The 23,744-nt window shown below is 43.2% G+C and overlaps 1 long non-coding RNA gene across 2 annotated transcripts; it reads left to right on the top strand.

Moving 5' to 3' along the window:
- The first annotated feature begins 21,526 nt into the window (after nt 1-21,526).
- Nucleotides 21,527-23,730, top strand: LOC140695087 (uncharacterized). 2 transcript variants are annotated; one of them, XR_012070776.1, is made up of 3 exons: nt 21,527-21,775; nt 22,497-22,618; nt 23,055-23,118. It is a non-coding gene; the product is annotated as an uncharacterized lncRNA (long non-coding RNA). The 2 variants fall into 2 exon arrangements; XR_012070775.1 differs by lacking the exons at nt 21,527-21,775; nt 23,055-23,118 and adding exons at nt 23,274-23,371; nt 23,649-23,730 and having other exon boundaries at nt 22,593-22,618.
- The last annotated feature ends 14 nt before the right edge of the window (nt 23,731-23,744 follow it).

Below are 23,744 nucleotides of genomic sequence, written 5' to 3'. Positions count from 1 at the left end.
CAAGTTAGGACATCAGAAACACCGCCAGGGACTTCCTAATGAACTCCTTATGCAGGGAAAGGCGTATCACGGTGTATGGGACAGAGCAGGGAAATGTTCATTCCCACTTTGTCCCTGTGATTAAGTCAATGGCCCCACTTTGCCTCGGAAGTACAGATGAGCTCTTCTGGGCTGCCTACCCCCCACCTTCTGCTCTGTTTCCCCATATATCTATCGTGTTGTCCCTCGGGCTGAAGAGGGTGAGATGCCTTTGCCGAGACGTGGTCCCCCTTTGCTGGGGTGAGTGAGGGAAGCTGTGTCCCCCCGGCCTACGGCCTCGGTCCTTGAGTCTGGAGAGGGCTCATGGTGGTCCCACAGGTGGCGGTCAGAAGACCTGGCATGTGCTACCGGGCCCGCTTTGGAGGTGGTGCTCTGTGATTCTTGAACTTACCTAAGATCAGATCCTACTTTCTGGTTGTTGGTAAGTTGGAGGAGAAGATGCTAGAGAGTTGATAAAAAGAATGTCTAGACCAGCCCTGTGAGTGAGAAGCAGAGGGGACACTAGTCCCACCTGCGAGAGCCCACCTAGCAGGCTCTGGATGAATTTTCTGTTCCTCCCCGGAAATACCTCTATGGCTTAAGGAAGAGGAGAGGCATGTCGTGGCCATGATCTGTACTTGTCCTCACAGGGCCCTGTGATCTACATGCCCGCACTCCCCATCTGCTTCTTGGAGATGAGCTGGCATGTTTAGGAGCCTGGGCACTGCTGAGGGCATAGCTCCCAGCACCGTGCTACACAGAGTCTCGCTCCGTTCACCTCATCTGTCAACTCCTGCTGAGGCCCCAGACATTAGTCAAGTAGGTGCATCAGCGAAACCTAAGCAGGGACCACCTTCTCCCCCTGGACAGACTGGTGAGTGAGCAGTGGAAGCCTGGAGCCCTGCCCCAGCCCCCACGCCAGTGCCACTTCTTTTGTCATAGGAGGCACTGGTGACATTTTTGCTCAACAAATGCTTGTCTCTGAGTCTGCAGACCCACCAGAGAATGCCAGCTTGTTTTTGCCTTTTGAAGTCTGCCCTTGGGACTTGGCGGAGTAGCCGGATGTGTACTTAGCCCACAGTGGTTCAGCGCATTAAACCTGCCTCCTTGTGGGTCTGTCTATTCTGGTACCATAAGGGCTCAGCCAGCATCTGAACGTCATTGAGATAACGCGGCCAGTGAGCTCGGGTCAAGCACATTCTCCTCCAGTCACTTTTACTCCATTGTTTCTTTTACTATTCCACAGTCATTAATTTTTTAAACAATGCTTTGGTGCAGGAGCAGAGCCTCATTCTCTCCTGCTACTCTTGGTGGAAGTGAGTAAAACGGTCCAGACTGAAATGCGACAATAATTTGTAGCTCAAAAGCTGCCTAGTCGCTTGTAGGTTGAATTTTGGTTAGGGGAGCTGAACACGTTGTGGTCCCCCGGCAGCGCCGCTCCCCTCAGGCCCCTGCTTTCCCTTGAGCAGGAGGTGAGGTTGGGCCTCACCATCCCCGCGTCCCTGGCCTCACACACTCACATAAATTCTTGTACATGCAGTCAAAATTATTTTTGTTCTTGTGTGATTCTAATTTTCTCTTGTTCCTCTTTTCCTTTTTCTTTACTCCTTTTTCACTTGTACTGCCCAGTGAGCATGTTGTTGCTTCTGAAAATGTGGGCTGTGCACACCCTGCATTGGAAATAGCCAGATTGCCCTCCGTACAGTCTCCATCGCTTTAAAAAGCAACAACTTAACAGCTGTTTTGATCCATCTATTATCTTAGTCATTTTTTATTTTCTAATTTTTTGGAATATTTGCTTTGTTAGCTCATCACCCACTGGTGTTTGATACCTGTTGAAATCCTTGCTTTTGAGGAACATGTTTGGTCCTCCTTTTATTTGGTGACAAATGCGCCCTTATTAAATTTGTTTGATTGTTTTGAAGAAGTAAGATGCGAATCGATTTTGTCGGGTGCTCAGGGATTCTTTTCATGGAGTATTTAAACTTGTAAGGTCAAACTCTGCAGCATTTTGCTCGATTCCTGCTTTTACACAAATGTGCTCAGCACGCGGTTCCTGGCTGTCGCTGTGTGACGTGCGTGACGTCGCTTCCTGGCCGGCGGTCACTGGTGAGGATGTGGCCGCCATGGAGGTGACAGCTGCAGGGGACGCTGTTGGAGGAAGCGGTCACCGTTTGGTTCTTTAATTTTTTTTTTTTTTGCATTCAACTTCCCCGTGCCATTTACTTTACTTTGCCTTCATAAAGGGGCAGAATTGGGTCTAAAATCCATGCCACTATTTTTTCCCTTTACGAGGCTGGTTTTTCTGAGTATCAGGACAACATGGCCTTCTCCTAAGTAGCTGGCTTACCTGGATCTGTTGGGCAAAGGGACTGCTAAAAGGGCAGCAGCTTCCTCTCTGCTCCAGCCAGTGGGCATTCAGAGCTGGGTCTGTGGTTTGCCTCAGCAGCCGTGCAGACCTTCCTGCCTCGGCCTTTACTTTTAACCCATGTTGGCAGTAAAGAGCTGAATCCGTTTCTGTTGCAGCTGACGCCCACCACGTGGGACCCCTAACGTGTCATTAGTTTGTGGTAGTCAGTCCCCAACACCCCAGTCAACAATGAAGGAAGATGATTTGTCCAACCCAGGACCTTGGATTCTCAACCCTACCCTGGTTCATCTCACCTGGTGGAATTGTTTGGCCACCACCATCATGCTGACCATGAGGCCTTGTTTCTCCTTTCATGCTCTGGTCCAAATGTGGACACTTCATTTTTCACTGAATTTGTCTCGCTTGAGACAGGCCAGAATATCTGAATGAGTCCATCACATTCTGGGTGGGGAACAGAACAGAAGTAAGTGTCGCAAGTAGATGGAGTCTAGGCTGTCCGGGTTGGCAAATGCACGCTGGGATCTGTGATGGCTGGGCTGTACACTGGACACAGGCCTTTCCCATGGCTCCTGAGAGCCCATGAGTTGAAGTGATAACAGCCTTGCGTGGGTTCCCCCATCCTCATCTGCTCATTGGCAAGTGTGTCTGCTAATTAGGAGCTCCCCCAGACCTCGGGCCCTTCAAAGCTCAGACCATGGGAGAACCTTGAGTCCCTTCTCCTGGGCCTCCTGTGTGAGAATCCACTGCCTTCTGAGGTGACCAGCGGAAGGAGATGCCTCCCCATCCAGGGAGCACCCTACGGAGGACTGTTAGTGCACCATGCTGTGAGCTTGTGTGTTTCCGACCATTGTCCCTACAGAACTACAGTTGAGATGGGCTTATTGATGGAAATAACAGGACTGATTCCAGGGCAGGGCCTGGGGGAGGGAACAGTGGAAATTGAATGTGACCTCAGACACCTCGGTGGGTGCTGGGGCTGTTACTAAAATGGGGAGTCTGGGAGATACCTGACAGGAATGGAATTCCAGAGTAAATGGTGGACATGAGGCATTTTTAAGATGCCATTTGTCATCCAAATTAGGACTTCAAAGAGGCACTCGGGTCGATGAGCCTGGGGCTCAGGTGAAGGAGCCGGACTAGAGATACACGTTGGGAGTCGTCATTCTTAGCTGGTGTTCACAGCCTTGCATGTGAATTAGATCATCTCGAGAACTGCAGACTGAGACTGAGGGGGGCAGGGCTGTGTCTTGGTTGGAGGAAAGCCCAGACCATACAGCTCTGGTGTGTCAGTCAGTGGCGTTTGCCATTTTCAAAGCAATGCCAGTTATCCTTAAGGGGCCAGGGGCTGGGCAGGGCCAGCCAGGAAGAAATCTGAAGGGAGGGTCGTGGCCACGTGTGCGTCTTGGGAAGGTGCAGAGGCTGCAGGGTACGGGAGGGTAGACTCCTCAGAAGCTAGAGTTGCAGTGAGGAGTGGGGAGAAGTTAGTCACAATCACCTGTGAGGGAGGGAGGGAGGCCTAGGGAGCCCCACCTTACCGGACTCGCTTTCCCATGAACAGAAGGCAGTCAGACAGAGGATCTGAGGTGAGAAGGGATGGGCACTGGGAGGGGAGCCAACCTGGAGAATGGTGCTTGCAAAATTCTGGAATAGTCTCCCTGAAAAATAGAGTTAAAAATACCCAGACTCTTAAGAACATTGTTAGTGACTTGGGAGGAGGCAGTTGTTTTTCTGGCCTCCTAAGGGTAAGGCATGTATCCAGGGATACACAGAAGATACGGGCAGTCTGTTCCGGGGGCTTGATCGTTACCGGGGGAACAGTGCAAGTTTAAAGGGGGAGAAGGGCAGCGGAGGGAAACTAGCCAGGCCCCGTGTCAGGTACCAGTCGGCCGCCCTACTTGCGTGTTTCATTCACATCCATGACTCCCAGGTGGGCGGTGGCAGCCCCCTTTTGGGGATTGGGAAGCCTTCTCAGAGGGGTTAAAGAATTGGTCCATTTAGCGACTAGTAAATGCTGTAGCAGGATTCAAGCAGGGCCTTGTCAGAATTCAAGGGCATGTTCTCTCTACTGTTTCCAGTACTTCCCTGTTATACCTGGAATGGTGAAGTGGGTCAGTTTTGGAGCCTTTCAGAAAAAGTATGATTTAAGCGCCTCTGGACTGTTTCACAAAGCTCAGCATTCTTTGATGGTTCTGAAGCACGCAGTGATTTTCGTCCCAGAGAGGTAACGTCTAACTCCTTTGATGATGACGTGGTTGCAAATGGTGTACAGGTGCAAAACCAGACTTTGCAGCTTCTGAAGGGAAACTCTCCAGTTCTCCCTTGGTCGGCTTTCTTCCACGGGATGTAACTGTGCTGCAGCGTAGGCCTGAGCTTTCCATATGGAGTGAGAGTTTAATATCCGATGTTAGCATAAAACGGTCAGATGAAGAAAATCGAAGTTGACAATTTATTTTTGGGTTTCATTAGTCAAGATATACTATCAGTTAATGGCCCATATAGCAAATGAAATTGAGTACAGGACATTGCATTTCTTACTTTCTATTTAGAGTTCTCTTACAGAATAATGTTGCCTGCTTTGGAACATCAGCTCCACCACTCACGGCACCTATCAGTGTGTTGGTGTGATTGCATTTACAGAGTGAATGTAATCTGGGCTTCCTCAGCCCCAAACACTTCAGTGCAGAATCACGGGCTGTAGCCATCTGTTAGTCACGCAAATACTTCTAAAATTATATGATTCCAGAAGAGAAAGAAGAGAGAGAGAGAGATTGCCTTTATCAAATTTCCCTTCAGTTCTAAATGAAAACTGTTGTTGAGCAGCTCTGGTTTCCTTTGGATAAGAATATATACATTTCTTTGCATGTAACCTGGGTTTTGGGCTAGAACACCAAGTTCTTGCTGTCCACAAGCCACAAAAATAGTAGCCAAATGGCACACGTGTGAAATAGTTTATACTTTTTTCTGAGAAAGTATCCTTGAATTTGGGAGTTGGGCTGTGATTTCTGCTTTTTGATTCCCCCACCTGTCTTGTAATCTCTCACTCCTTCCCACGTGGTTCCCAAGTGTTCGTGGTCTCAAAGGAGCGGGCAAACACCCAGTTGGTCACCATGTACTGCTGCTATAGATAGAGCCCAGACAAGACCTAAAGGACATTATCAGAGAGGACTTCCTGAAAGAAATGGGCTGTACATTCAGTTGTGAGGACAGAGTAAGAGTCAGCCAAGAGAAGGAGTCTAGAATGTGGCTCAGGTCGCAGGTGCAGCCCGGGCAGAGGCCTGGAGGCTTTTGGCGTGGGGACCCGGGGAGAGTGCCCTGTGCGGTCCAGGGTGGAGGGAGCCCCTGCTGGGGAGGACACTGGAGAGAGTCCGGGGTGTAGGGCTTTGGAAGAAGTTGAGTTTTACTAGAACTGACACAGTAGGCAGTGAAGGGTGTCAACAGAAGTGACCCTCAGGGAAGGTACTTCTGGTTTTGCTTCTGATATACTACAGACAAAAGGGTCGGGACGGGCGAGAGCAGGTATGTCTGTCCCTTTGAGATCCAACCCGTCATTCATTTATTCATAACACGTGCACTTCAGTGAGTCTAGGGGAGAGAGAGTGTAGCCACATAAATAAGCAAAATGTATTTGCTTCTTGAGAGCTTAGCATTGTCAGTTAGCCTAGAATGTTCTAGGAAGAGAGGAACAAATTGTGGAGGTTGGAGGGAGGGAAGGCTTCCTTGGGAAACAGTCAAAATGAACCTGGAGGCAAGTGGGAAGTAGGAGCAGGTCAGGGGGCTCCTGAGGTCACTGGGGACCTATGTACTGAGAAGAGGCTGGGCGAGCAGGGTCTGGGGTGGGGCTAGAACTCTACCAGGGAGCCTCTGAACTGTTTGAAGTGGGGTTGATGTAATCAAATTTGTGCTTTGGGAAGGCTGTCGTGGCTTTGTGTGTGTGTGTAGCGGGGAAGAGGTGGAGGGTGCCACCAACTGGGGGATCATTTGAAGGCCATTCACAGGCTGGGATATGGGCTTCGGGGCTACTTGGGGACGGCAGGGGCAGTGTGGATGCCGGCTTTTCTTATGGGGGACTTGTTAGCGGGGCTGCCCTAGAGGCACCTTGTGGCTGGAAGAAAACTGATGGAGGCTGCCAGGTGGACATTCCTCTTCTCTCTTTCCATGCCTAGTGTGATTATCTTAGCTCAGCCAACATTTGGAACAAAAGAGCTAATCTCCAGGGTTGCCCAGGCCTTTGTAGAGCTCCTTCGAGTGAGATCTGATAGGATTTAGGTTTGTGTTCAGATCTGGATGTTCACTTAGCTAGAAACGTCCTGTCATTTCGATTTCCATAGGGGTTTTTATTCCTGATAAAGATTGCTTTCTTGGTGAGAGGAAAATTATTACAGCTGTTGTCTTTTTCAAAAAAAATCATATGTTTTAAGAGCTTTAATATTCAAAAGAATAGGAATATATAAAATATTTAAGGAAGTCTTTGGTGTGGTTTCTTTGCTTTCTGAGCTAATGTGGACTTAGAGCCTTTGTATTACTTAATAGCACATCCTTGTCAGTATTTAAAGAGCTGTTAGTGAGCACCCCAGGCCCCACCTCTCAAAGAATCGTTAAAATTTGCTCTGAAATAGTGAGGTCATAAACGTCTTGTTTTCAGAAATCAAAAGGTTTTAAATACGCACCATAGCTCCATTTATAAAATAATAATAAGTTCAAAATTAAGAAAATGGAGGATAATTGATTTTTTTAAAGCCTAAACATAAACTTTCTTGTGCTAATTTTGCAACTGGAAATTTTGAAAAGAAAAATCCTACTGCAATATCATCTACGTGGTATATATATATGAGTTTCACGTTTGAAAAGTAACTGCGCAGTGGTTTTCAAAGTCAGGAGCATTCCAGCTCAAATACTGGCAGTGGTGGCTGCTGGTTTTCAATGGAAGAGCCTAAATTTGCCTTCTTAGCTTTTTTTTTTTTTTGTACTGAGAAGGTTGAGTAGTGCTTTGCCAGCATGATTTTCGGGCAATTTGAGGGCAGCTGTCGTGTTCCAGCAGTGAGATATTTCCATGCATTTTATTTTCTGGACATCACCAGGGCACATGTGGGGTTTGTGCCTGCAGGCTGGAATGCTGCAGGACTCCCTAATCCATCACCATTATGTCCTGGTGCTGCTCCGGTCAGTGAATGATTTTCTGTGACTTGGAGGTAATGTGGTCTGATGGTGATGATCAGACGTGCAGTTAAATGCTATTAATTGAAATAAGAGTAACCTAGAAACATTGCTCTAACAATACAGGATGAGGGAGGAGGATTGGCTGAGCTGCTTGCAGTGGGATGTCTTCTCAGGTGACTCCCTCACCGTGATTCCTGCCAATATCCGCCCCAGCCCTGCACGGTAGTCCTGCCGAAGCAAGCAAGCACTTTGCTCAGAAACGCACTGAATTTCCTTGCGCCTCTGTTTGTTGGCTTTTTTTTGAAAACACATTTTGCCCTTTGCTTAAATGCCATCCATGCTAGTCACCCCTTACACTCATTCTTCTGGACCTCGTCCATACATAGCTGCTGAATGGATGAACAGAATGTAGTATCTCCATGTAGTGGAACATTATTCACACGTAAGAGTGAATAAAAAAGAAAAAAAAAAGAGGAAAATGAAAAATGCCACCTGTTTTGGGAAGTCCACCCTGACTGTTCAACCCACACTTTTCCCTTTGAAACACAATCACTTATGCTCCACTCTACTCTTTTTGATAGTACTTACCACCTTCTAATAATCTTTAACGTTTCCAAAAAAAATAAAAAATAAAGAGATGCTGATGCCACTTCAAAATATACAAGCCTTGCTAACAGCATGTTAATTGAAAGGAAGCAGACACAAACGGCCAGATATTGTTGATTTCAGTGATCTGAAAAGCCCAGAAAAGGCACATGCAGAGGCAGAGAGCAGGTGATGGTTGGAAGGGGCTGGGTGGAGGGGGATTACGGAGTGAATGCTAGTGATAGGGGGATTCTTTTGGGCTGATGAAGTGTTCTGGAAATAGAAGGTGTTGAGGGCTGCACAACTGTGATTGTGCAGAAGACTGCTGAGCGCTGTGTCTGGGAGTGCCTGTTGTTGGGGCATCTTTATTTTGTTCACATCCTGCAATGTGAAGGGCCATCTTCTGCTGTGGTCATTCTACTCCTGTGAGTGGTGAGGGTCAGGACTTTGTAGAGTCCTGTTTCTTTTCTCCCTCTGGCTGAGTGTAGGCAAAAAAATTTAAGCCTGAGAAAGTGCTCCATCTACAGAAATGTCTTTCAGTTTTGCCTGGTGTAAAAATCTTGAGAGCTTTTAACCGTTGAGGCTAGTCTGTGGGGGTAAATAGCCTATGAAGCCTGGGTGAGCCCGGGAAGAGCCGCGCTTCCCTCCCAGACACGGGTGGGGATTTCACCCCCTTTCAGGCAGTGAAGGGCCCAGACCCGTGGGCAGACTTGACAATCGTGAATATTTACGTGTATCCGCTGCTTCATCTTGGATATTAATTTCAAGCTGAGTCAGTTTGTGACGGCAGCCTCATCCTACATCAGGAATTTATAGTATCTGCTCTTTGAGGTGAAGACCTGACAGACTTGATTATTTAACAGTCTGCTTTGAATTGATATCTCAGATTCCTTTGTCAAAAGCAAAACAGCAGAAATACAGACGTCCTTTAATTCCAATGTGGCCTGGAACGGGTTTAGTGTCTGTGCCTCAGTGGCCTTATCTGCGGGTGGGGAAGATGATAACAGTGCTTCCCTCAGAGGAGCTGGTGAGGGGAGAGTGAGAAGCACAAATGGAGGACTTACACGAGATGCTCATAAATGACCGAATTTAGTGCTCTCCGCCTGGTGAGGCCTTAGGGGTAGAGATGTCAGAACAGAGCAGTCCTAGCCGGAGCTCGATACGTGATGGTAGCTGTTATGATCAGTATCACCACTGTGGGTTATCAGGTAGTTTTAAGACTTGGTAATATGATTTCATGAATAATGTTAAAAGACTAGACATCTCAGATCCAGTTTACATAGTCCTCAAGATTTCTTCTGAGAATTGGATGGTTTCTTCCCTATCTTAAATCTGAGATGAGTCTCTAAAAATTTCCGTATTCCTCCATCCTTTTGCTTTAATTCTCTATTTCTTAAAAAACAAAGTTTTTAGATGGAGTTACTGGGGACTGAATTGAGGGCCTCATGCATGCTAAGCACATACTCTCCCAAATGAGGTATAATCTCTTCCCTGATTTTTTTTTTTAAATTTACATCTTAATTTTCAGAGGTTAGAGGCCTCTAATTATTTTTCTGGAGACTTGTCCATGAACCTGTAAATCTACAATTAATGGACAAAATTTGGTTTATTAAAAAAAAATCTATAGAATATTCTACAGTCCACCCAAAAGGAAATACTCATGGACTTAAAATGTTTCTCCTTTAAGGTGATTTCTCCTGTTTGGTCGAGCTTAATTTGTTAACAGCCATCCTCATCATCATAATGACCAAACTCGCTGTGAGTGGACGCCTAACTGAGGCTAAAATGCTTTGCTCATATTTTACTTCATAGCAAGTGTTTGATTGTAGGTATCAGTGTCTCCTTTTTTGTAGCTGAGGGATTGAGAGATGGGTCAGCTTGCCCCAAATGACACGCAGCTGGCGGTGGCTAGCTCGATGCTGGAATCCAGGCTGCACAGGATGAATTCTCAATTGCTCCTCTAATCAGCTTCCCGTTGAGTGTTTTCCCGAACTCCTGTGAGCCCATAAATGACCGATTTTAGCTATCTCAGCCTGATGAGGTCTTCAAAGGAGAGACACCAGTGAGAATGAGAGGCAGAGTGGCATAAATTAAAATTGTACATTTTCACAAATGTTTTATTCTCAGGTAATGACTGTAAAGGAAATAGTTTTTTAATTTAGTGCTTTGTGAGAACTAAAAACAAAACATTTAAAATAACTATTGTGCAAGAGAGAAGTGGTCTTTGAAAGTCCAACTGTTGCTAATGATGTTACTTGTTTTTTCTAGTGGTGCTTATTTACTGAAAAATTTCCAAACACTGAATTTGTTTTATGTAGTCTTAGTATGAAAGAAAACTTTGTCAGTGAGTATTGTAAGTAAAATCCTTACTCTTTTCTTTCCTGATGATGAATATCTTAGTTGTTTACATGGCTTAAGTATATTTCGTCATTTGTGAAATTTGAGTAATATGGTTTACCTTGTCTGACTGTGAGAGCTGGACGCCTTGTATACAAAGCACCGTAGAGGTGCTTAATAAAAATGTGCTTTCACAGTGACTGATAGTTTAGAAGTATCAACTCTGAATACTAAAAAGGGTAGCTTATTTCTGATGCATATTCAATATGTGTATATATGATATACATTAATATGGCTTAAAGTAACTAGGATTGTTTTTTTTAAGTGCAGTATGAAGCTTTAATGAAATCTGTGTCATTCTAGTGAGACAGGGACTACTTAAATTGCCTTAAGCAGACGACCTTGAAGATTATTTACACAGAATGTAAGCTCAGAATTCATGTTGCCGTGTAACCATCCATCAGACATTTAATTTCTCGGGATTCTGACCAGAACCATTAAGTTTAGAAAAATCCACATTGATTATTATCAGGGAATAAGCTTCTCTCTTTTGTGACTAAAGAAAATTTTGATTTTTTTCTGCACTCTTTTCAGGTTTTAAAATTTCAAAATTTTGATTTGACATGTCACTTTTTTAATAGAGGTAATAAAGCTCATGCTGTTTTAATATGTAAATAAATGTTTTTGTATTTCAATACCCTTCTATGATTTCCTGGCTCTTTGAGAAGTATTTTGCAAGATACTTAGATTACCTACTGTTGGAAAAATACAGACGTGACTTTTATGAATATAGGCCTAGTACAGTTCTGTTGGTTTTTACTACAGTGCAAGACATGAGACCTAGGAGAGCTTTGCTGCTGATTGCCAGGAGGACAGATCTCAGGTCTCAGTCTCCCCTCGTGTAAAATGAAGTGGCTGGACTGGATTCTTTCCTCTTCTAAGATGAGCTTCCATGAGCCTATGTCTTTTGTTTATATTTAGGAGTATTAGCAATATCAGATTAAATACTGAATACCCCTCCATCCCCCCGAAGCAAAGTGCAGTATATGCTACATAAGCTTCTAGTTATCTGATTCTCGTTTCTCATCTTACAGTCAATTTTTGTGTTGCATGTTTCCCGGCAACCTGGAAGGTCTTTTTAGCCATAGGTGGCGCTGTTGCAACTTTTTACAGTCTTAATTTTTCTGTTTGTAAAATAAGGCTTAAACAATGTGATTTTATTTTGATTCCTTTGCTTAATGCTTCAGAATAGCACAACGTCCATTATGTCTTTCTACCTGGAAAATTTTTTCTGCTTATATCATAGTTTTATTCTTTTATCTCGCTGTGAACATTTCAGACTTGCTGTGCAAACAATGGCAAAATCGGGCTTTTCTTCTAGTGTTAGAAACCAGTGAGCCGGGATATTATAAAACAGCTAGAAGCTGCCTCTGGAGCACCATAAAGCTGAAAGGTGTGTTGAGTTCCCTGAGTATTGACCCCGCCGCTGTGTGTTAATTGGTGGGAGTTGATTTGGTACATATATGATGGGGTGTAGTTTCTTGACTTGGGTTTGCCTGCACGTGCTGACACTGAACCATGTGATCCTGAGTCAGCTCGTTCTGAGTTTTCCCCTCGTCTGTGAGAAGGGGACACTCATATCTGCTTTGTAGAATTGTGAGAATTAGTAATTATGTAACATGTTTACCACAGTGGGTATGTCAAGAGAGCTCATAAACTTTAGCTGCTGTTTTGTGTGCAGCCATCATTTTATAGTCTTTGGTAATTACAAAGAAACAAGAAAATAAGAAAAGCTGATTTTATGATGAAAGATATTTGAGGACGTTCCATAATTCCTACACCCATAATTTAGCATCAGCAGAGTCAGAACTGTTACACAGTCGCCCTGGACCAACGTTAAGCCACAGAAATTTTTGTTACTTCATATATGTTGGGGCCTAAGGGGAACCAATACTTATACACATGTTGTCTCCAGCAGCCAACTGAGAGATGACACAAAAGAGTAGGCAGGCGATAAATGTCTTCTTTGTTACTGATGAAGCCACGTTCTCCATGAACTTCAGGGCTGTGGATAAATGAGTGTCATGATACTGTGTCCCAGAAGTAGAGACTCACCCTGTCCCAGGTATCTCTGGGCCACAGCAAGCCTTCCCTTGAGAGAATGAGCCCCATCATGCACAGGGCTGTTCTGCAATGGAGCTGAGCATCCAGGGTGCTTCCCTAGGGTAGTCAACACTGGAGGGAAAGGAAGGGTTTCACATGCCCTGCTTGTCTCCCCGGAATCACAACTCAATCTGTTAATGTGAGGAGGGCTAGCTGTGGGCCAGGGGTCAGGGCTGTGAAGGGAGTAGCACTCTGCATGGCCCAGAGGAGTGGGGAGGAGGTATCCCTTCCATCAGTTTAAACAGGTGGTGGGATGGAACAGAAGGGTTCATCCCATGAGTTTATAAAAGGAGAAATAAGAATTTCCTTTGGGTATTAGTCTAGCCAGGAAACACAGAAGATGATTAGGAAGGAGACTTGTAAACCACTGTAATATTAATTTGACATTTGTTGAGCACCCAAAATGTGCTACATTCTTTTCTGAGCGTTTTACAGAAATGAATCCTTCAATCTTCTCAACAAGCGAGTAAGGAAGGTTTGATTGTTATCCCAGTTTCACAGTGTGGAAATTGAGGCACACAGAGGGTAAGTTGACCAAGGTCACAGAACTAGTAAGTGGCAGAGCAAGTATTTTAACCCTGGCTGTATGGTATTGTGGCTCCCAGAATGGGCTTTGGGTGTTTAGATGTATCTGCATCCCTCGATTTCTGTACGTCTGTGCATCAATTAGCCCAGAAAGGACAGGGAAAGGAGAGTTACACAGGTGCTCACAGTCGTGTCTCGGCAACTGTCCACGAAGAGTGCACCGTGATTAGAATTAATTGTTTTCCAGGCAGCAGATCTGTTGGTATAACAGAAATTTAGTCCATTGAATTCATCTAGAAATCCTTCCTGCTCTGCTTCTGTCCACACTTGCCATGTGACTGCCTGCCCGTGTTTGGGCCGTGGAGGAGAACATATACTCATGGTTGAACTCTGATATTGCAGTCTGGTTCATAGTTTCACATCTTCTGTTACATTAATAAGTTAAATTTCTGGTTTTCTTGCATCAGTGTCTCATGAGTTTGGTTAATGTGAAACCAGTCCATGGGAGCCCAGGGGTTATGATGGTATAAATTTTTAGCACGTTGTGGCACTTCTAGCCATGCAGACATGACTGGGGGATGTACGCCTTTCTCACTGATTTCTCCCAACAGCAGGGTCCTCTCACGGATGTGAGGCTGGGAGCTCTCTGAGTAGCTCAGTCAGAGGCCAAGTCCACCAATCCGAAAATGATGAAGTACCTGGAAGTGGGTTTAATAAAAGTAAAGGGCTTCCAGGTAGTCCGATGGGCTGTTCAAGAAATTTGGTGAAAAGCTGTCCACTGTCTGTGGTTTAGCTGCTTCTTTGCTATTGAAAAGTCTGGAGTAGATGAAGGGATTTTAAAAAGCAGAAAGGAGTGATTTCAGGTGGTACATCCACACCGGTGAGAAGTGATGGATGACCGCCTGTGTGAGGCACAGACAGAGTCTTACAAACTTCATAAAACAGCTTCAAATGCTCTGCCATCTGAGTGCGCTTCATATGGGGTCCAGTTCATCACTGGTCACGCTGTGAGGGCAAGTAACTGACGATGGCAGAAAGGACACGGAGGCATCAAAAAGGTCTCACTCATGTTCCCTGTTTAAAGAATGTGGCACAGTGTATTATATTTGAGCTGGTTTTTCACTGAACAGTTTTTAGTGTTTTCTGGGACTCCCCAGTGCCCCAAGGTTCCATGCAGCTGGGTGTCCCCTCATTGCAGCTCCGTCAGCGCTTGCCCTGGGCTGATGTGGTGTCACGGGAAGCAGGACGGTCAGCGTCCCCGGCTCCTCTGAGCTCCGTCTCCTCATCTGCAGAGCCTGGTTTCCCATCCGTGTCTACTTAGTAGGGTTGCTGAGAATCACACGTGATGGTTATCAGGTGTGATTTCTGGTTGTCTCTGCGATTGGCAAATAGCCAATAATTGATAGAAACTCTTGTTTTTTTTATTGTAATTGTGTCTCCTAGATTGCAGTGGTTTTTAGTCTGCATTTTTTTATAACTTTACTCATTTTTAAATATGCCCTTATTTTATTTATTTTTTTTTGAGGTACTGGGGACTGAAGCCAGGACATTGTGCATGCTATGCAGGTGCTCTACAACTGAGTAATACCCACCCTCCTTTTCTGCACTTAAAAATAAATATTGCAATACACAAAATAGCTCTTAAACTCCATCATGGGACCTGGTCTCTGTATAGGCAAATGAACACGTATACTATTTCAATAAGAACAAATGCTGTTGAGACATAAGTTTCTGAATCTGTTAATGTGCTTAAAAACGATCATAGCTAGTGATAAACACGAGACTTAGATCCAGGACTTTTTAGGGTATGTTTTGCCATCATGGGAAATTACATTCTACCGAGAAGGCTAATTGGGTCTCTTTGATATTTGGATGGTTTAGCAGGTGATCAAGGCTTTCCAAAGCTGACAGTTTTGTATTTTAAACTAACTGCAAAGTTATCTTCTAGAAGATGGAAATCCTAAGTTTGTGAATTTCCCAGTAATCCAGGGGGTATGTGTCTGTGTCTGTGTCTGTGTGAACGTTTGTGTGTGTGATTTCAGGAATGTAGAAATAAGTTCCATATAGACTTCTGATATCTTTCTCTTCCAGTTCAAGGTTTAAGCATATCCTTACACAAATAAATTGATTTTCTTTTGTCATTTGGCATATTGGCGGGAATAAGAGGTTCTCATACTTGTTTCAGAAGGGTTGGGAAGCATGAGCTTAGAAAACGGGAGGAGAAAGAGGCAGGGAGACACTTCACACTTTGTGCAGTATATGAGAAACGGTAGCTTTTCTTTTCTCTTTTCTTCTAAAGCAAACTGGCTCTGAATTGTAACACACTATTACTCAGAATTGCTTTTCTAATCAGATACAAGTGCCTCAGATTTTTCAAGGCAACATGAATGATGAAATGTGTTTTAGCATTTATCTTTAAAAGTAGTTTTATTTCTCAAGTAAAAGACTATAGCCTGTTTCTTCCAGCGTCTCAAGAAATTCTCATTGATCTATGTACATGTTCTATGTGCTTCTTTTCTTTTTTTTTTTTTAAGTGCTTGTTTCATTGTGGTGTGAATGAATGTTTAAAATTTCTGGATTTTGATCTTTAGAAAATGCTGATATATCAGAACTGTTAAAAACCTGATTGTTCTTTGGTCCTTGTTTGGTGGGGCACCCTATTGATTACTCTTGTCTGTTAAAGAGAGAAATTCTTCCTCTAGCCTGCAGATCATTAAGTGTATGGTTTGCAGTATGCCTTTAAATTTCATTGAATGCATTGAACATGATTGTCCAGTGAATTTTGAGTTGACTCATAGTAATGACTTTGCTTTGATTCTGTGGCTTTTGCTCCTCTCCACAAGAGCTTGAATTCTCTGTTGCATTTTGTATACGTGTTCTTCACAGTGGAAGAAATTTTGCATTTTTTACAGAGGTGGTTTTTCCTAACACCTCTGAATGCCTTCTGTAATTGATACAACAAAAATCTGTTATTTCAATGCTTAATTATTTCATACACTAGTTTTTGGCTTAATCAGAAACAATGACAGAGTGATAGTAAAAAATAGGAAAACTTTCCTTCCTTTGAAGAATAGAAATCAGGTGGTCAGGCTCACCCATGCTTTGGGCCTGACACACTTAATCTCATGTCATTGTGTATCATGATTCGGAGATGGAGTTGCTTCAGGTTTATTGATTTTTGTTTTAACATTTGTGTTGAATTCTTTCTCCAGGCTTATGTATCCTGTTGGGTTTGTTGAAACTGTAGAAGGGAAACAAAAGCTTTTTTTGGTTTCCGGAGGCCTGAGTTGCTGATGATAAAGAGTTGAGGTTGGGCTGAGGAACAGAGTGACACTCCCTCTGCTCCCAGCTGAAATTGATGAACAATGAAATCAATTAAGTGTATCGGTATTTGACCAATAGAAGTTAGCGAGCCCAAACTGGCTAGTTATGCCCAAAGAAAGTACTGAATTCAGCTGCAGAATGAGGTGCTTTACCAAGAAGAAGCAGCTTAGAGCAATCAGAAAAATCAGTCCTATGATGAGATATAAAGTAAATATAATATCTTTTATTTCTGAAACTTTTCTACGTTAAGTTGTGTAGAGCTAAAATTAAGTTTCAAGCACCAGGAGTTAACAGTGTGGGTGGTTCTGTATGATCATTATTCAGGAATGTGCCTAGACTCTGCTAGAGTGGCTGAAGCTGGCAGGAAAAGACCCAGAGCCAGGATTTGTCACCTTAGGGTGTCCTCCATAATGGTTCCATGTGGGAGCCCATGATTGGGTTAACAAATTGTAACAGACCCCAGCCGCCTGTCAAATTTAAGAAGAAAACGTATGCTTAGTAACTGCTTTGCAAGCAAGTGCCTGTACATCCTCACTCCTGTCTCCTTGCCTTAAAAAGCAGAGATAATGCTTTGCTTGCGTAGATGATGTTTTAGATAGCACTCTGCTCATCGCAAAGCAATGGCCCAGGCCCACAGCTATAAAGGCTGGGCTTGTGTGCAGTTAGATACTCTATTATCCCCCAAGCAAGGACCTAGCTGGTCTGGTGGTCTGCTTTGTAATTCACATGTCTAAAGAATGTATCTTATTCCCCTCACCCCATGACTTACCTAAAGATACACTAAGCCTTTGTACTCATGGTGGATTCTACAATCTCTGTCTCATCCTTCTTTCCCCAAGTTCCTGCTTACTATCACACAACTGTTAATGACGTTTTCCTTTGATTATACACAATAAATATGGGATCATTTGAGAGGCTCGTGGAGTTGGGTCCCTACGCCCTCTCTCTTTCGTGACTTTTTCCACAGAGTCTTGAGTATTCATTCCCTGTACGTAAGACTTCTGCCAGCCAGAACCCACAGTTCCAGGTGAGAAGGATGCAGGCTTTATCTCTCCTACCCGAGCGAGAGAGAGTAGAAAATTGAGATCTGCTCTTCCGTGGTCCCTTCCTGCCCCAGGTCTGCTCCAGTTCACCTGCAGCCTTCTGGCCTCTGCTCACACTGCCTCTGTCCCAGGACTGACAGCAGCCTTTTCTTCCCTGGTAAACATTTCCTGTGCCTTTTAGAAGTTGGTCTCTTCTCTGCAATACAACCCTGGCAGATGTGATGGTGGTAAACGTGCTGGTGGGCAGTCACTTGGGGACTGCCAGGAGCCATGCTGATTCTCCTGAGTCTCTCATTCGGGGTTACAGAACTGTCGAGCAGCAGAGGAAGCCCTTTAACGTGAGGCCAGCTCAGCATTGCATCACTTTCATTTTATTTTTGAATTTTCAGTGGAGAAATTATTTGTAGCAAACTGTTCCAGATTTTTGGCTGCCTGCTTTCCTCACCACCATTTCCTTGTTGGCTCTGGTGCTTGTTGTAAGAACCAGGTTTCTTCTCTGGTTATTTCTAGCAGCTGGGCTTGCCGAATCCTTGATCTGCATTTGAAGCAGAATGCTTCTTCGTGATGTCAAGCTGATTTTCCTATTTCTGAATATTTGGGTACACTCAGCAACTCTTTCAAGTGAAATGCTCTTGTCCAATTCTGTTAACCCATATTTGCCGATCTCCTGCTTTCATGCTGAGGGCAGTTTCTTCTTCCTGTAATAAAAGTTAGCAATTTGCATTTACTATTTGAAGGTTCTGGCCCTAGGTGCTTTTGTCCTTAACAGTTTTAATACAATTCACCCATTAAAATGTGCAGCGGTTTTTACTCAAAGCCCAGAATTGTGCATCGCAGTCAATCTTAGAATATTTTCATCCCCCAACAGGAAGCCCTGTTTGCACAAGCAGTCATTCCCATCTTCCTCATCCTCCCCCAGCCCCAGGCAGCCACTGTTCTCTCTCTATGGATTTGCCTGTGCTGGACATTTCATGTAAAACCAGTTATTTCATGTAAATGGAACTGTCTATTGTGACTGACTTCTTTCACACTGAGTAACTTTTTCAATGTTTTTCCAGGTTGTGGCCTGGGTCAGTACTCTATGCTTTGCTATTGCTGAATTATATTCTACTGTATATCTGGGCCCTACTGTTTACCCATTCATCAGGTGATAGTCGTTTGTGTTGTTTCTGCTTTTTGTTTGTGAAGAGTAATGGCGCCGTGAATACTCCTGTAGGAATTTTTATGTGGACATTTGTTTTCAGTTCTCTTACTTGTGTGACCAGAGAGCAGAAATGCTGGGTCATTCATAAACCAAATGTTCAACTCTCTGAGGACCTGCCAGGCTGTTTTCTAAAGTGGCCACGCTGTGTTACATCCTCACCAGCAAGGGCTGCGCGCTCCGCTTCCTCTGTGTCTTCATTAGTGCTGGTTACACCTTTTTTTATTATAACCTATTGTAGTAAGTGTGAAGCGGTTTCTCCTAGTGGTTTTGACTTGATTTCTTTTACAGCTAATGATATTGAACATCGTTTGATTGTGCTTATTGGCCATTTGTATATTTTCTTTGAAAAATACATTTTCAGATACTTTATACACATTTTAATTGAGTTCTCTTTTTCTTGTTGAGTTGTAGGAGTTTTTTCTTTTATTTGAAGATACAAATACTTAATCAGATAAATAATTTGAAAAAATTTTCTCCTCTCTGTTGTTTTTTCACCTTCTGGATGGTGTCCTTTGAAGAAAATTTTTAACAATTGATGAACTCCAATTTATCACTGTTTTCTTTGTTCCTTGAGCTTTTGGGGTAATATTTAAAATCTGAGGTATTTTATTTAAACTTTTATATAAAAAATAACTTAATTCTTAAGACTGTTCTAGGAGATGGGTGCTGTGGTTGTCCCCAGTCTATGGATAGGAGACTGAGGTGCAGAAAATTTCACTGAAATATCAGTGTCACAGCTACCCAGTGCTGTGGGATTTCAGACCCTCATGTTTGTCCCCAGCATTTGTGATCTTCACCACCATGCTCCACTACTGCCTGGAATCATTAATGAAAAAGTTTTCCTTTTTTGATTTCTTGATTGTTTGTTTTCTCATTGGGGAACTCACCTCTTCATTTTCCTTGCAGAGATCTGTGTAGGTTTATTTTAGATCTCATGTACTTATTTATTACACAGGCTCCAGTGATGATTGTGCCTAGTTGATCTAATCAATTCATACTCAAGTCTTTCCTGCTCATGACACTAAAAAGAGAGTCATGATTTACATAATGCTCAAAGAAGAATGTACTTGAGTGATTTTATTTTTCTAACCAATCAAACAAATCAAATAAAAACCCGGTGTTGGAACAGATTATAAGCCCTGCAGAATAGGGTCACTGTCTTCCTTGTGTTTCATTTGATTTGTCACAGTGTCTGGATAGTGCCTTGCTGTCCAGCAGATTTGTGAGTATACGGTGCTCGTGAATCATTGTAAGGAAAGAATTTTGACAACAGACTGTGTTGTTCATTTCACAAGGGAAAAGATCATATAGAAATACTGCTCAGATTTATTTTAAAATTAACCTTGGTGTTTTGAGAAGTGTTCAAGAAACCATACAAAAATCTTTTTCACTAATTTTAAATCTATCTTAGACACATTATGCATACATAGAGTAACTTATCAACTAGTTTTGACAAGAGGAGTGTATTATTGATTATCTATTTTAGTTGAAATATTCTACCTGGGATAAAGTAATCAGTGCCCATAAATGAACAAATATGTTTGTATTTCTATGCAACATGGGAGCAGACTTCATATGTATCTATATAATATATATGACTGTGTGTTTTAATCTGTCTGTCAGTGTTTTTATAGTTTTTCAGCAATGTTGTAACTTTAGAATTCTTCTATGGAAATCACCCCCAATTCTAGTGCAGTTTGTACTGTGTATCCTGTCTTATGCATGGGATTCCACTGTCCCCTCTGTGAGGAATTTCCTCTCCTATTGAGTTAGTAGCAGAGTTAAAGGAACTGTGATTTCTAGGCCTTTGCTCTCCATGTGTTTGCAGTTGGCTGTCAATCAAGATTTTGTCTTTCTTGAGTTTTCATTGTTCAATTAGAATTTTGGAAATAACAATTAATATGTTGCAACACTCTCCCTAGAAACTTGATGTGTTTGTGCTTTTCAGTTTCCAATTTACAAAAAATGTAAATGCACTCCTGTTTTTAAATAGTCCTTTTTCACTAGATATTTGTTTACTTCTTTATAGTCAAAATATTTTCTTCCCAATGAATGAATCGGTTTGCATATTTTAAAAGATACTTTACTTTTTAAATTTCTTATTCTAACAGGTATATTCGTTGTACAGAATTTAGAAAATAAGGATAAACACAATTATAACTTAAAAATGGCCTCTAATCTCACCTGGAGATACAGTTGTAAGGTTTGAAATTGAGAATTACAAGTCCTCTCAAACTCTTCTTCTATTTCAAGTACGGTTTGGTTACTGAGATCCTCGAATTCTCATATGAATTGTAGCAGCAGATAGTCAGTTTCTGCAGAGGAACCCACTGGGATTGTGATCGAGTCCACGTTGAATATATGGATCGCTCTGGGGAGCACTGCCATCCCAAGAATGCTGTCATTTGATTCAGGAATGTGTGTGGTGTGTCTGTCCAGGTATTTAGGTATTCTTTAATTTTTTTCAGCATTGCATAGAGTTTACATTGGATTATTTTACTATATATTTTGCCTTTATACTGAGGACAAGTGTGCAAGGTACCGGGATCAGAAGTGTATTGGAGCTCCGCAACTTGCTGCCACCATGGACGCTGTGCTCTTGCTTCGCCCACTGTACAATGTTGCACAAAATAGGACCTAAGTAACTCTCCCTTGAAAGAATGATTATATGATTGCTGGATGATGCTTGAGATTCCTTGTGATGATGTCTTTTTCCCAGAATTTCGCCTCTTCTTAACTATGCCCTTTCCCTTCCTTTCCTCCAGCCTGTGTTTCAGCCTGCCTGTGGCATTGATTTTCCTTGTCTGTGGACTCTTCCTTTCACTAGTTCGTGATAATGTTACATGTGAGATGTGGAAACTTGCTAGATGTCAAGAAAGAGCAAATCCATTGCATGCTAGATTTTTTAGAGTGTGTTATTGTATTATTGATTGAAATGAAATCAGGCTGACCCATTGAGCCATCCCCTGAGCTCTTTTTGCCTTCCTACAGGTGATACTGCTCTCGTTGCTGCATGTGCCCTTCCCCCAGACTTGGTTTTGGAGTTGAGTAAGTCACCATCACTGGAGCCCTCTCTTTAAATGATGACGAGAACATTTGCTCTATCTCCTTGTTTGGGGACTTCGATGAGATGAGGCAACAGATAAAGAATGGAGCCCCACCTCATTCTGATCCCCGCTCTTTCCGTTCCTTTCTCCATGGGAAGAGTACAATTAAAAAATATAAAGATTGTGAGCTAATGAGATAGACAAGACAACCGATCATTTATTAAATACCCTTTCATGCCAGAAACAAATGTATTATACACACAAAAAGCACATAAAATACGGTAGTACTGTGGTTACAAACGTGGGTCCGAGTTCGAGTCCTGGTCTGGAGTGACAAGTCCTGTGAGATGGAGAATTGATAGGTCGGCTTAGCCTCTCTTGGACTTGTTTTCTGTCCTGCAGAGATGGGGCTCGCTAGGCGTCCCTCCCCCGTAGAGGTGCTGAGGGGTGTAAAAGACACGTGTAGGCAGACCGAGCACAGCTGCTCTTTCCTCGTAAGTGCAGGATAGCATCGCTTTTGCGGTGATGGCTTTATGACCGCACCGTGTAGACTCTCAGTGCTCCAAAGGGATGCCTTGCAGATTGCAGATGGGATTCTCACTTCTGTAAATACCCAAGGATTGTGTTATTGGGCCTTGCTGATTTGACTCTATTCTTTAGAAAGTACATAATGTAGATATATTTTTCAAACATGCATGAATTTTTTCTTTTATTATTTATAGTTCTACCCTCTCATCTCTCGGTGTGACTTTTCATGGAATCCAGGAAACAGTCCTAAGCAACCTGCCTCTTCACACTTCTCCGTGGTGGTTTCCTTCCCTGACTAGAAGAGGGTTTTGCATAGGTAATTTTGATTGCTCCCCTTCTCTTGGAGACTCTCTGTTTTTCTGCCCATCTCTCACCTGTCCATCTGTCCATTTCTCTACCCACTCATTCTTCTGACTTGTTTCAATAAGCATTTCAGGCAGCTTACAGAAGAACAGATACCAAATAAACAGGTGAGAAAATGGGGCCAAGTTCATACAGTGAGGCTAGGAGTTGAGCCTGTGTGAGAGTTGCAAGCGTGAGACACACGCCTCTGCCTTGTGACTTATAAGATAGACAACATCAATGTGCCTGAAGCTCCCAGCAGACACAGGGAAACAGGGTTTGTGGGAGATGCTCATTGGCTGTGAAATAAATAAGTGGCTTAGTAGAAGCCCAGCCTTTCCAAGTACTAAGGCTTAGGAGAATATTTTAGTGTCTTCCAAAATCAGATTATTGCATCTTTTCTTTTTCAGAGTTTTATGTATAGTTGGTTTACATTCTATACCTGGAAATTTCTCCAAAACTTCTGCCCACGTGAGTCCCATGACTCAGGAATGGGGTGGTTCTGCTCATTGACGGGTGTTGGCCAGAAACGGAAAATGACAGCCTCAAAGGAGCCTGGGATTTATCAGTTATGTTTTGTCAGTGCTGTAGATTTCAGAAAATGCTTTCACCTTTTCTTTCCATCTGAGGCAGCTGCGCGCTCTCTTACCAGCATCAGGAGCTCAGGGCCACGGGATGGTGGGGGCTGACTGCACTGCCGTCAAGACAGCTGAGCTAGTCACTGCAGGTGTGGTTCTTTTACATACTGCAGTTCATGCTCTTTACTAGAATGTTTCAACAGGGAATTAATTAACTGAGTTAATTAACATTTTATAAATATGATGCTTTGTTGAAAAGACAGTCATAGGCAGAATATAAGTTGTGATCACTTTAAAAATGGTTTCATTACTGAAATTTCAGTAGGAAAGATCCAGTTTATCTTATTTCCGCCTCTCTTTAAAAGTAACAAAGAAACAAGACAGAAAAAGCAGAGGATGATTTCTGTTCTTCCTCTCGGCTTGCAGGCGCCCTCACCTCCAGTGGCATCCATCCAGACACCAGCACTGACACTGGCCGTGCTCAGAACTGCCTCAGACCTGAAGACACATCTGACAAATGGA

Source organism: Vicugna pacos, unplaced genomic scaffold (assembly GCF_048564905.1).
Source record: "Vicugna pacos unplaced genomic scaffold, VicPac4 scaffold_132, whole genome shotgun sequence".
Lineage (NCBI taxonomy): Eukaryota > Metazoa > Chordata > Mammalia > Artiodactyla > Camelidae > Vicugna > Vicugna pacos.
The sequence above is the reverse complement of the archived record's forward strand: the minus strand, read 5'-3'. Positions and strand labels throughout refer to the sequence as shown.